Raw genomic sequence first — 15,290 nt, forward strand, 5'->3', positions numbered from 1 at the left:
ACTACGGATAACTTTGGTCCAAAGTGATTCCGTTTCAGTTTTGACCCTCCACCACCACTTTCTCAATAATGCAAGATTTTTACTTTTTAATGACCCAATATTTAACCCCTCATTCACGTATGTGTTTATGACATTATTCGATTTGACCCAAGAAATTTTTGAACCCGAACCCGACCCGCCCCAAACAAATGATCGCCTCACACTCTTGAGTAATTTAATCACACATATCGGGGTACGAAAGAGAGAGAAGTAGTATAATGGTAGACTCGTAAGAATCGATTTGATCAAAACTAATCTTCTTTCAAATGACATCGAACGCATTTTCCAAATTGAAAGCCTACTGTTAAATTTATCAATAACCATCCGCCAATCATTTTGCTTTTTCATTTTCTTACCAATAGGCAACCGAAGGTAAATAAACGGGAAGTTGCCAAGTTGGCATCCCATAATTTGAGCTAATGGACATAGATCAGAGGGATCAATACCCACCCTGTATACATTGCTCTTTTGGAAGTTGACTTTTAGTCCCGATGCTAGCTCAAAAAACTTATGAAGGTTCTCGCAAATTAAACATTTGAAAGACTTCGGACAGTTTCAGTCTCGCACTATGTAAGATTATGAATCACGGACTATGTTTATCTACATCTAAGTTGATCAATGGTCAAGTCTTATCTAGATTTAAGTCTACATTTAATAAAGACAAAATTGCTAAAATGGTCCCAGTGGTTTGTACCAAAATGCTGATTTAGTCCCTGTGCTTTTTTTGATGGATTTGGTCCCAGTAGTTTGTAAAAGTTGCTGATTTAGTCCCTCTAAACGATGTTCGTCAAAAAAGGCCGTTAACTCCAGTCATGTGCCAGACATGTGAGGGTATTTTCGTCAGTTCCTTTCCTTTATTGACAAAATTGCTGAAATGGTCCCTGTGGTTTGTACTAAAATTGCTGAAATGGTCCCTATGGTTTGTTCAAAATGCAGGTTTCATCCCTACATCCATTGATTAAATATCTCGAAAAGCTTCATATGAATACAAAATCCAAATTTAAAATATGAATGTTTTCAGGTGAAGATATATGAATCAAAGTTGCTTAGAATCATCATTCGGATACTCGAAAATCAATTATAACATCTAAAACTTCTATATTTTCTCCAATTAAATTGTTGACTATAAGTACACGAACTTTGACTTGGAGATCTGGAATTCAGAGATGATATTTAACATGATTTGAAGCATCACGAAGCTTCAATGATTGATAGATATCCAAAAAAATGAGTTGACTTCGGTCTGATATACGGTTAATTATTCCGCAGACCAAGTCGTTCTTCTTTTTGATTAGCTATGAACTCGTTCAGAAAATCACTGAATTCTAAGCTGTTGATTAATTCAGTTGAATGTCAAATATGACTGGAAACGTTAAAATATCGAAATCACTGATTCGTATGTTTAGGATTATGTTTATGATCACAAATATGACTGGAAACGATAAAATGGATGTAGGGATGAAACCAGCATTTTCGAACAAACCACGGGGACCAATTCTGCAATTTTAGTACAAACTACAGGGACCATTTCAGCGATTTTGCTAATAAAGGAAAGAAATTGACCAAAATACCCTCACATGTCTGGCACATGACTAGAGTTAACGGCCTTTTTTGAAGGTCGTCGGTCAGAGGGACTAAATCAGCAACTTTTACAAACTTCTAGGACTAAATCCGTAAAAAGGGACAGGGACTAAATCAGCATTTTGGTACAAACCACATGGACCATTTCAGCAATTTTGTCATTAATAATATTTAATGTAATGAATAAACACTAACAGGTTCAATATTTAGTTGAATCGGAATTCTCATTGTATTTGTTTATAAATGACAATAACTTATTTAATAATTTCTAAATAAACGCCCTAAATGATGCAACATTAACACATTAACCCTTTAAATGAATAAACAAACTAATATAATTAATTTTAATAAGTATTCTAGATGTACTTTAAGGATGGTATTAGATGAAAATGGAAATGCTAAATATGGGTATTTCAAGTCTAAGTGTGCGTATGATTACCTCTTAATTAAAAACTTCACCGTAGAAACGCTGAACCATTCATCATTCAGCGTGTTTATTTCTAACATCTGAATGACATATGGTTTTAAATGGTTCAACATTCAATAATGAACCTTTTAGAGTTAAAATACTCTCTTCACCATTAACCACCTATGTTGGCAGTGTTGTAAATCTCCCGAGATCTCGTTTTTAGAAGGCAACCGAGACGAGATGTTTATCTCCCGAGATTTCTCGGTCAACGGGGTCAAACTTAGTCAAAACCATGATTTCTCAGATTTTCTTGCTAATTTGTAAGATTTTCTCGCTCACTTCTCGGATATTTTTGTAAATTTTCGTAAAAACGTATATAAATATACATATATTTATGTTTTTATGTATATTTTTATTAAAAAAACTATAAAGTCAACTTAAGTCAACGTCTGAGATCTCCCCGAGATTATTCCGAGATGCCGAGATCTCCCTATAAAGGTCCAAACGAGATCTCCCCGAGATCCGAGTTCTCCAACCTTGTATGTTGGTTAATAATGTCACATCAATATTCAAATGTTAAATGTCCGTATATTTTGATGATACCAATAAATCCATATACATATAAGTATGGTAAATAACACAAGTTCATAAACCTCCATTTCTCTAGTAAATTACTAACACTTTTTAACGAGTTAAAACAAGTCAAAATGAATAAGTTGTTTATAAAACAAGTCTTCTATGGCCAAATCATGGACTGACAATATTGTCTACCTTACCAAAAAGGGCATAAATTTTAAATGTTTTAATGGTGAGATAGTACTAATGTAACATCCTCAATCGGGCCTAGCTGTAAGATTACTAGATTGCCCTTAAGTTTGTATTGCGTTATTATATACTTTTATTTTTATTTAATATTTATTATTAAATAATGATGTGGTTAGGACCAGTTTGTGACAAGGGTCACAGAACAGGTTTTTTTATTTAGTTTGGACTTCGTTTGGGCTACCAAATGATGTGCGAAAGATATCAGATAACTGATAAATACCCGTGTGTCACACAGTGTGGGAATTATCCACAATTAAGTGACTAGTCTGTGTGTTCTTCTTCCCATTTCTAGAAAATTCCCAAACACACCCGTTCTTCATCTCCCTCACCTACTTCAAACCCTAATCCTTGATTCTTGTTTTAGAGCTCAAATTGTTCATATCTTTGTGTTCCTTGTGATTCACTGATTCTTTTAAGGTAAGAATCACAAGCTTCCATGCTTTAATCTTTGTGAAATTTAAGGTTTTGTGTTAGTTTTCATAAAAGTGTAAATTTGTGTCAAAACAAGTGATTTAAGTGTTGTTATGGTCAAATTGTTGTGGGTTTTGAGTCTATAACAAGTAGTGAACAAGTTGTGGTCGATTTTGGTGTTTAAAACGAGCTCTAGATCGAGATTTGAGGATTTCATCGTGAAGTCCGTAGCCTTTGTTCAGTTTCTAATGAAGATGAACACACTCGGCCGACTGTCGGTCGACATTCGACCGACTGAGGGTTGAACCGGCCGACTGACGAAGACAACCGACCGACTGTTGAGTGAACCGACCGACTGAGATTTACCTTCGGCCGATTGATGTAATACCAAATGAATCGACCGACTGGGAAGGACAGTCGACCGGTTGTGTCGACAGTCGACCGGTTGTGTCGACAGTCGACCGGTTGTGTCGACAGTCGACCGACTGTAAGAGTCAGTCGATCGACTGGGAAGGACAGTCGACCGGTTGTGTCGACAGTAGACCGGTTGTGTCGACAGTCGACCGACTGTAAGAGTCAGTCGACCGACTGAGTGTCCAGGGCAGAATATTTTACCTAAGTGTTGATTTTTAGCCGTTATGCTGCCCGTTTGTATTTTGATATTTATGATGTAAATTTTGAAAGTGCACAAGTGTTAAGGAGAAAATTTTTAACGGACAGTTTTCTGACAAAATTTTCTGTATTGTGTTATTTGGTGTTTATGGACATAAACTAACTCGTGTATATGTATTTCTCAGGAGAAAAGGAGAAAGAGAAGGTTCAGTGATTAGATAGCTGAACACCTTCTCGTTTGCTGGTATTTGGTGAGTGGGACTAACTGGAGATTATAGTATATAGAAGCATGTTATATTATGACTGCCATGCTTGTTAGATATACTTATTGTTGTGGATAGTTAGTATATTGTGATGACTGCATATTGGTTGATGCTTGTCTGCTGGAGCCCAGTGCGTCCCTATTGTGTGGTGGCCTCGGTAGGAGAGATCAACCTGCGGGTTGGGTTCCTCATGTGGTGGCCTAGACAATCGTGGTGTATATATATGTGAATGACGCGTCCGTCGCGTGTGGATTATGTATATACATACGGTGGTGGAGGAACTTCTGGTAAGCCCCAGTCCGATCAGCTGGTGGTTAATGGTTTGCCCGAGCCGCCAGAGTCTCTGTAGACGGCACTTGGGTGATGTTTGTGTGTTAGACTATTGTGACATGATTAGTATAACACTTATGTATGCTATGGCCTATAGTTAGTCGTACTCACTTAGCTTCGTGCTAATTCCCCTCCATCTCCTCCCTGTAGGTTGTTAGCTTTTGTAGATAGTGCTTTTGGGAGAAGATGGGCATGATGATGTTATGTTTGACAGGGTTAACTCTGATGTGGTCTTTTATAGTTTGAACTATGTTCTTTTGAAAACTTAATGTATTTACGTCTTTTCCAGTTACGTATGGAATTTGTTGTAATGACACGTGACATCGGTTTGTACAAATGTTGATATCTTATTTAAATAATATTATGCTTCCGCCACGTATTTATTATAAAAAAAAATAGCGGTGTCACAAGTTGGTATCAAAGCTGAGTTTGGCAGCATGTGCGTTGTGATCTACATGTCATGTTCCCAAACTTAGAAGAGTCATGTCAAACATAACATGCTGGGGATGGGTTAAGTGAGTACTAGGATAGGATATGTGTTAGTTGTTAGTACTAACAGAATTTATGCTAAGCTTTGGTGTGAGTGTTGTGGTAGTGCAGTAATGGCAGATAATCAAACAACCGCTACTGGCCCTACTGTCCCTGGAACTGGTACTTTTAGAGCCTCTGACGAAGATGGACATGTGTCTTCAGGAGAAGAAACCTCTCAAGAAGTAATAGAACTTCAAAGTCGGTTACTAGAAGCTCAGGAGAAAATTAAGGAATTGGAACAAGAACGGGCGCAATGGAACCCTAATACCACTGCGTTAAACACAACTTTTCCTTTAAACTTTTATAATCAAGCCGGTGGCAGTTCTCAGTCACAATTTCCACAAAATACCTATCAAAACTATCAAATGCCATTTCTGTTTTACCAGACTTTTCCTAATCAAATGATGTACCCATTTCAAGTCCCTGAGACAAGAAGGAAGTGTACCTATAAACAGTTTATGGACTGCAAACCTCCTGAGTACAGTGGTCACACAAACCCTACGATAACCCTCAATTGGCTAAGAGAAGTGGAGAGGGTGTTAGAAGCATGTTTTTGTGAGCCAGAATCCATGGTGTTATTTGCTAGTAGGCTTCTCAAAGGTGAAGCAATGGAATGGTGGGACTCTATCACGGCATATTTACCTAAAGAACAGATCAGTCAAATTACTTGGGAACAATTTGCTGCTAAAGTTCGTGAGCAGTATTGTTCTAAGTATGAGATGGAAAGATTGAAAACCGATTTTCTGAGTATGAAGATGACAGAAAGTATGACGATTGATGAGGTTTTCAGAGATTTCACATCTAAGTTAAGGTTCGTTCAACAGTGGGTACCAACTGAGAAAGATAAGATTCAGCATTTTATGCGGGTGATTAAGCCAGAATATAGAATAGTTGCGAGATTTGCAACCACATTGGCACAGGTTCATGAGATGGCTAAAGTGACAGAAGGTGATATAATGGCAGCGAAAAGAGAAAGTTCAAAAGTTGGACCTTTTGGCGGAAAATCAGAAAGTCAAACTGGTGGTCAGTCTACTCAGCAATCAAGTAAGCAATCAGGATTCTGTGGTAAGAAGTCAGGTGGGTTTAAACAGAAAAGTGAATCTGGTATGAGTGGATCGGGTTCTAGTCAGTCTAGTTGGTGTAATTTTTGTAAGTCGACTCATGCCGGTCCATGTTCTCCAATGACCCAAAGATGCTTGAGATGTGGAGTACTAGGTCATTAAACAATAACTTGTTCCTTTAAGTCCGATGTGTGTTGGACTTGTCATCAGGTAGGTCATAGATCAGCGAATTGTCCATCTGCGTTAAGAGCTGGTTCTGGGGCAGGGTCAGGGGCGAGGTCAGCAACTTCTGGGGGATCTTCTGCTTCTACCGAAGGGCAGAAGAGAAAGAATCCTTCAACAGCAGAGGCAAGGGTGTTCCAGATGACGGTAGACACTGCAACCACTACCGATGACATCATTACCGGTATGTTCTTGGTTAATTCCTTGCCAGCTCGTGTGTTATTTGATTCTGGAGCAAATCGATCTTTTATGTCCTTAGGCTTCTGTGATAAGTTGAAGTTGACTGTTAGGATGTTAGATGAGCCTTTGGGAATAGAAGTAGCTGATGGTAAAATGGTTCCATGCACATCATCTGTGTCTGGAATTATCATCGAAATTGACGGCCATTCTTTTCCTTTAACTTGTTTGTTGATGCCTATACCTAGCTTTGATGTAGTCATAGGCATGAATTGGTTAAGAGCTAATAGGGCTAATATTAAGTGTGATAAGAAGATGATTTCTTTCCGTCTAGCCGATGGATCCCGAGTGATAGCTAGGGGAGAGCGCAGTGGATTTAACTTTCCTATGGTTTCCCTAATGAAAGCTCAGAAGGCAATAACGAAAGGGTGTGATTCATTCTTAGTCTACGTGATTGATGTTAAGAAAGAGAATAAGCAGGTGACCAATATTCCCGTTGTGTCAGAATTTCCAGAAGTATTTCCAGATGATTTACCAGGGTTACCTCCAGTACGTGAAGTAGAGTATAAAATTGATTTGGTTCCAGGTGCTACGCCAGTCGCAAAAGCTCCTTACAGATTAGCTCCGTCAGAAATCCGAGAGATGATGTCTCAGATTCAGGAACTGTTAGATAAGGGGTTTATCCGACCAAGTTCTTCACCGTGGGGTGCTCCTGTTTTGTTTGTGAAAAAGAAACATGGGTCGCTTCGTATGTGTATAGATTACCGCGACTTAAATAAGAGAACAATCAATAATAAGTATCCGTTACCAAGAATAGATGACTTATTTGATCAGTTACAGGGTGCTTCCTACTTCTCAAAGATTGATTTACGTTCAGGGTATCATCAGGTACGTGTTGCAGAGAGTGATATACCAAAAACAGTGTTCAGAACTAGATATGGTCATTATGAATTTTTAGTTATGCCATTTGGGTTAACAAACGAAACAGCAGTGTTTATGGATTTAATGAACAGGGTGTGTTGTCAGTATCTTAACAAGTTTGTGATTGTCTTCATAGATGATATCTTGATATATTCGAAAAGCGAGAAAGATCATGCTACACATCTGAGGTTGGTGTTAGAGCTTCTGAAACAGGAACAGTTGTACGCTAAGTTTTCTAAGTGTGAATTTTGGCTGCGGGAAGTACAATTTCTGGGTCATGTGATTTGTGAATAGGGTATTAAAGTAGATCAGTCTAAGATAGAGGCCGTAATGAATTAGAACTCACCGAAAACGCCGACAGAAATTAAGAGTTTTCTGGGTTTAGCAGGTTATTACCGCCGATTTATCAAAGACTTCTCTAAAATAGTAGGTTAGTTAAATAAGTTAACTAGAAAAGATGTAGCCTTTCGATGGACTGATGAACAAGAAAAGGCTTTTCAGACTCTCAAACAGTTGTTATGCCAAGCACCGATTTTAGCTTTACCAGAGGGAACAGAAGACTTTGTAGTTTACTGTGATGCGTCACGAGCAGGTTTGGGTTGCGTTTTGATGCAGAGAAATAAAGTTATAGCGTATGCTTCACGACAGTTGAAGAATCATGAACGAAACTACCCTACTCACGATTTAGAGTTAACTGCAGTTGTGTTTGCTTTGAAGCTTTGGAGACATTATTTGTATGGTACACATTTTGAAATCTATACAGATCATAAGAGTCTTCAATATATCTTTTCGCAGAAAGAATTAAATATGCGTCAACGTCGATGTTTAGAATTGATTAAAGACTACGATTGTGAGATTAAATACCATCCGGGTAAAGCAAATGTGGTCGCAGATGCTCTGAGTCGCAAGAAAACCATCGAAAATGTTAGATTTATGAGAATTGAAATAGTTTCAGACTTGAATGATCGATTTAAAACCGTTCTGTTAGTAGCTTTGAATGACAAAAACCTAAAGACTGAACAAATGACTAACAGAAAATTTGACTTATGCAATGATTCTAGAGGATTAAAGACCTATAAAGATCGAATTTGGGTGCCTATGCTTGGAGATTTGAGGGATTTAATCCTTACTGAAGCGCATAAATCGAGATTATCAGTGCATCCAGGTAGTACAAAGATGTATAGAGCCTTGAAAACATTGTATTGGTGGCCGACAATGAAGACAGATGTTGCGAATTTTGTCGAAAAATGTCATATTTGTGCGCAAGTTAAGGCAGAACATCAGAAACCGTATGGATCTCTAAGACAGTTAGAAATTCCTCAGTGAAAATGGGATCATATAACGATGAATTTTGTAACAAAGTTACCCCAAACCCAGAAAGGACACGACATGATCTGGGTGATTGTGGATCCTTTAATAAAGAGTGCTCACTTTTTAGCTACTCGTGAAACAGCTTCGTTAAGTGATTTGGCAGGATTGTACTTGAAAGAGATCGTTAGTCGACATGGTATACCGTTGTCGATAATTTCCGATAGAGATACTAGGTTTGTATCGAACTTCTGGAACAGTTTACAACAGAATCTAGGTACGCGTGTGAATTTAAGTACAGCATATCATACACAAACAGACGGTCAGAGTGAACGAACGATTCAAACGTTAGAAGACATGTTGAGAGCATGTGTCTTAGAATATGGTGGTTCTTGGGATTCACATCTTCCACTGATAGAGTTTGCTTACAACAATTCATATCATTCGAGTATCGAAATGCCACCGTATGAAATGTTGTATGGTCGAAAATGCAGAACTCCGACATGTTGGTTAGAAGCAGGTGAGAAACAATTTGCAGGTCCCGAAATTGTTCAAATAACCGCAGAAAAGGTCGAAATTGCATGTGAAAAGTTAAAAGCAGCCAGAGACCGAAAAAAGATGTATGCTGATCCGCGCAGACTTCCTGTGACATTTAATGTAGGTGATCGAGTGTATCTGAAAGTTTCGCCATGGAAAGGGGTGATCAGGTTTGGTAAACGTGGTAAACTAGCACCGAGGTTTATTGGGCCATTTCCGATTATAGAAATTCTGAATGATCAAACTGTTATTTTAGATCTTCCATCAAAGTTAGCAGGAATACACAACACGTTCAACGTGTGCTATCTGAGAAAGTGTAAAGTAGATGATGAAAGTTAGATTCTTCCATTGAAGGATTTGAAAGTTGATTTAACTAAGAAGTTAGTAGAAGAGCCGATTAGAATAGTGGACAAGAAAGTCACAAAGCTAAGAAAGAAATAGATTCCTATGGTGTTAGTGGAATGGCGGCACAATTTAGGTTCTAACTTGACGTGGGAAACCGAGGAGTTAATGAGGGCGCGCTATCCCCATTTGTTTGACCTTGACCAGATTCCGAGGACGAAATCTTCTTAAGGGGAGTCGATTTGTAACATCCTCAATCGGGCCTAGCTGTAAGATTACTAGATTGCCCTTAAGTTTGTATTGCGTTATTATATGCTTTTATTTTTATTTAATATTTATTATTAAATAATGATGTGGTTAGGACCAGTTTGTGACAAGGGTCACAGAACAGGTTTTTTTATTTAGTTTGGACTTCGTTTGGGCTACCAAATGATGTGCGAAAGATATCAGATAACTGATAAATACCCGTGTGTCACACAGTGTGGGAATTATCCACAATTAAGTGACTAGTCTGTGTGTTCTTCTTCCCATTTCTAGAAAATTCCCAAACACACCCGTTCTTCATCTCCCTCACCTACTTCAAACCCTAATCCTTGATTCTTGTTTTAGAGCTCAAATTGTTCATATCTTTGTGTTCCTTGTGATTCACTGATTCTTTTAAGGTAAGAATCACAAGCTTCCATGCTTTAATCTTTGTGAAATTTAAGGTTTTGTGTTAGTTTTCATAAAAGTGTAAATTTGTGTCAAAACAAGTGATTTAAGTGTTGTTATGGTCAAATTGTTGTGGGTTTTGAGTCTATAACAAGTAGTGAACAAGTTGTGGTCGATTTTGGTGTTTAAAACGAGCTCTAGATCGAGATTTGAGGATTTCATCGTGAAGTCCGTAGCCTTTGTTCAGTTTCTAATGAAGATGAACACACTCGGCCGACTGTCGGTCGACATTCGACCGACTGAGGGTTGAACCGGCCGACTGACGAAGACAACCGACCGACTGTTGAGTGAACCGACCGACTGAGATTTACCTTTGGCCGATTGATGTAATACCAAATGAATCGACCGACTGGGAAGGTCAGTCGACCGGTTGTGTCGACAGTCGACAGACTGTAAGAGTCAGTCGACCGACTGAGTGTCCAGGGCAGAATATTTTACCTAAGTGTTGATTTTTAGCCGTTATGCTGCCCGTTTGTATTTTGATGTTTATGATGTAAATTTTGAAAGTGCACAAGTGTTAAGGAGAAAATTTTTAGCGGACAGTTTTCTGACAAAATTTTCTGTATTGTGTTATTTGGTGTTTATGGACATAAACTAACTCGTGTATATGTATTTCTCAGGAGAAAAGGAGAAAGAGAAGGTTCAGTGATTAGATAGCTGAAGACCTTCTCGTTTGCTGGTATTTGGTGAGTGGGACTAACTGGAGATTATAGTATATAGAAGCATGTTATATTATGACTGCCATGCTTGTTAGATATACATATTGTTGTGGATAGTTAGTATATTGTGATGACTGCATGTTGGTTGATGCTTGTCTGCTGGAGCCCAGTGCGTCCCTATTGTGTGGTGGCCTCGGTAGGAGAGATCAACCTGCGGGTTGGGTTCCTCATGTGGTGGCCTAGACAATCGTGGTGTATATATATGTGAATGACGCATCCGTCGCGTGTGGATTATGTATATACATACGGTGGTGGAGGAACTTCTGGTAAGCCCCAGTCCGATCAGCTGGTGGTTAATGGTTTGGCCGAGCTGCCAGAGTCTCTGTAGACGGCACTTGGGTGATGTTTGTGTGTTAGACTATTGTGACATGATTAGTATAACACTTATGTATGCTATGGCCTGTAGTTAGTCGTACTCACTTAGCTTCGTGCTAATTCCCCTCCATCTCCTCCCTGCAGGTTGTTAGCTTTTGTAGATAGTGCTTTTGGGAGAAGACGGGCATGATGATGTTATGTTTGATAGGGTTAACTCTGATGTGGTCTTTTATAGTTTGAACTATGTTCTTTTGAAAACTTAATGTATTTACGTCTTTTCCAGTTACGTATGGAATTTGTTGTAATGACACGTGACATCGGTTTGTACAAATGTTGATATCTTATTTAAATAATATTATGCTTCCGCCACGTATTTATTATAAAAAAAAATAGCGGTGTCACAAGTTGGTATCAAAGCTGAGTTTGGCAGCATGTGCGTTGTGATCTACATGTCATGTTCCCAAACTTAGAAGAGTCATGTCAAACATAACATGCTGGGGATGGGTTAAGTGAGTACTAGGATAGGATATGTGTTAGTTGTTAGTACTAACAGAATTTATGCTAAGCTTTGGTGTGAGTGTTGTGGTAGTGCAGTAACGGCCGATAATCAAACAACCGCTACTGGCCCTACTGTCCCTGGAACTGGTACTTTTAGAGCCCCTGACGAAGATGGACATGTGTCTTCAGAAGAAGAAACCTCTCAAGAAGTAATAGAACTTCAAAGTCGGTTACTAGAAGCTCAGGAGAAAATTAAGGAATTGGAACAAGAACGGGCGCAATGGAACCCTAATACCACTGCGTTAAACACAACTTTTCCTTTAAACTTTTATAATCAAGCCGGTGGCAGTTCTCAGTCACAATTTCCACAAAATACCTATCCAAACTATCAAATGCCATTTCCGTTTTACCAGACTTTTCCTAATCAAATGATGTACCCATTTCAAGTCCCTGAGACAAGAAGGAAGTGTACCTATAAACAGTTTATGGACTGTAAACCTCCTGAGTACAGTGGTCACACAAACCCTATGATAACCCTCAATTGGCTAAGAGAAGTGGAGAGGGTGTTAGAAGCATGTTTTTGTGAGCCAGAATCCATGGTGTTATTTGCTAGTAGGCTTCTCAAAGGTGAAGCAATGGAATGGTGGGACTCTATCACGGCATATTTACCTAAAGAACAGATCAGTCAAATTACCTGGGAACAATTTGCTGCTAAAGTTCGTGAGCAGTATTGTTCTGAGTATGAGATGGAAAGATTGAAAACCGAGTTTCTGAGTATGAAGATGACAGAAAGTATGACGATTGATGAGGTTTTCAGAGATTTCACATCTAAGTTAAGGTTCATTTAACAGTGGGTACCAACTGAGAAAGATAAGATTCAGCATTTTATGCGGGTGATTAAGCCAGAATATAGAACAGTTGCAAGATTTGCAACCACATTGGCACAGGTTCATGAGATGGCTAAAGTGACAGAAGGTGATATAATGGCAGCGAAAAGAGAAAGTTCAAAAGGTGGACCTTTTGGCGGAAAATCAGAAAGTCAAACTGGTGGTCAGTCTACTCAGCAATCAAGTAAGCAATCAGGATTCTGTGGTAAGAAGTCAGGTGGGTTTAAACAGAAAAGTGAATCTGGTATGAGTGGATCGGGTTCTAGTCAGTCTAGTTGGTGTAATTTTTGTAAGTCGACTCATGCCGGTCCATGTTCTCCAATGACCCGAAGATGCTTGAGATGTGGAGTACTAGGTCATGAACCAATAACTTGTTCCTTTAAGTCCGATGTGTGTTGGACTTGTCATCAGGTAGGTCATAGATCAGCGAATTGTCCATCTGCGTCAAGAGCTGGTTCTGGGGCAGGGTCAGGGGCGAGGTCAGCAACTTCTGGGGGATCTTCTGCTTCTACCGCCGGGCAGAAGAGAAAGAATCCTTCAACAGCAGAGGCAAGGGTGTTCCAGATGATGGTAGACACTGCAACCACTACCGATGACATCATTACCGGTATGTTCTTGGTTAATTCCTTGCCAGCTCGTGTGTTATTTGATTCTGGAGCAAATCGATCTTTTATGACCTTAGGCTTCTGTGATAAGTTGAAGTTGACTGTTAGGATGTTAGATGAGCCTTTGGGAATAGAAGTAGCTGATGGTAAAATGGTTCCATGCACATCATCTGTGTCTGGAATTACCATCGAAATTGACGGCCATTCTTTTCCTTTAACCTGTTTGTTGATGCCTATACCTAGCTTTGATGTAGTCATAGGCATGAATTGGTTAAGAGCTAATAGGGCTAATATTAAGTGTGATAAGAAGATGATTTCTTTCCGTCTAGCCGATGGATTCCGAGTGATAGCTAGGGGAGAGCGCAGTGGATTTAACTTTCCTATGGTTTCCCTAATGAAAGCTCAGAAGGCAATGACGAAAGGGTGTGATTCATTCTTAGTCTACGTGATTGATGTTAAGAAAGAGAATAAGCAGGTGACCAATATTCCCGTTGTGTCAGAATTTCCAGAAGTATTTCCAGATGATTTACCAGGGTTACCTCCAGTACGTGAAGTAGAGTATAAAATTGATTTGGTTCCAGGTGCTACGCCAGTCGCAAAAGCTCCTTACAGATTAGCTCCGTCAGAAATTCGAGAGATGATGTCTCAGATTCAGGAACTATTAGATAAGGGGTTTATCCGACCAAGTTCTTCACCGTGGGGTGCTCCTGTTTTGTTTGTGAAAAAGAAACATGGGTCGCTTCGTATGTGTATAGATTACCGCGACTTAAATAAGAGAACAATCAAGAATAAGTATCTGTTACCAAGAATAGATGACTTATTTGATCAGTTACAGGGTGCTTCCTACTTCTCAAAGATTGATTTACGTTCAGGGTATCATCAGGTGCGTGTTGCAGAGAGTGATATACCGAAAACAGTGTTCAGAACTAGATATGGTCATTATGAATTTTTAGTTATGCCATTTGGGTTAACAAACGCGCCAGAAGTGTTTATAGATTTAATGAACAGGGTGTGTCGTCAGTATCTTGACAAGTTTGTGATTGTCTTCATAGATGATATCTTGATATATTCGAAAAGCGAGAAAGATCATGCTACACATCTGAGGTTGGTGTTAGAGCTTCTGAAACGGGAACAGTTGTACGCTAAGTTTTCTAAGTGTGAATTTTGGCTGTGGGAAGTACAATTTCTGGGTCATGTGATTTGTGAATAGGGTATTAAAGTAGATCAGTCTAAGATAGAGGCCGTAATGAATTGGAACTCACCGAAAACGCCGACAGAAATTAAGAGTTTTCTGAGTTTAGCAGGTTATTACCACCGATTTATCAAAGACTTCTCTAAAATAGTAGGTTCGTTAAATAAGTTAACTAGAAAAGATGTAGCCTTTCGATGGACTGATGAACAAGAAAAGGCTTTTCAGACTCTCAAACAGTTGTTATACCAAGCACCGATTTTAGCTTTACCCAAGGGAACAGAAGACTTTGTAGTTTACTGTGATGCATCACGAGCAGGTTTGGGTTGCGTTTTGATGCAGAGAAATAAAGTTATAGCGTATGCTTCACGACAGTTGAAGAATTATGAACGAAACTACCCTACTCACGATTTAGAGTTAACTGCAGTTGTGTTTGCTGTAGCGACCCCGACAAATCGTCAAGTGACGGCGTCGGCTACGTGGGTCCCATTACCTGATTATAAGTCTTTAAGATAACGTTTGACCAAAATATGTCGCCTTCATTTCAAAATAAAGATTGTTTCAAAGTTTACAAGAATTGTTCAACCAAAAGTTAAGTTACAACGTTATAGATACGATTGAAATCTAGGCGACACGGTTTAAAGTAAAGTCAAAAGACGCTCCATGAAATGCATGTATACTCGACATCGGATGCAAGTATCAAATAGTAAGCGGAAGCATGTTTCACATATCGTGCAAGACCTGAGAAAAACATAGAAATCTGTCAACGAAAACGTTGGTGAAATCATAGGTTTAAG

The sequence above is a fragment of the Rutidosis leptorrhynchoides genome, chromosome 4 (genome assembly GCF_046630445.1).
Source record: "Rutidosis leptorrhynchoides isolate AG116_Rl617_1_P2 chromosome 4, CSIRO_AGI_Rlap_v1, whole genome shotgun sequence".
In the NCBI taxonomy this organism is placed as follows: domain Eukaryota; kingdom Viridiplantae; phylum Streptophyta; class Magnoliopsida; order Asterales; family Asteraceae; genus Rutidosis; species Rutidosis leptorrhynchoides.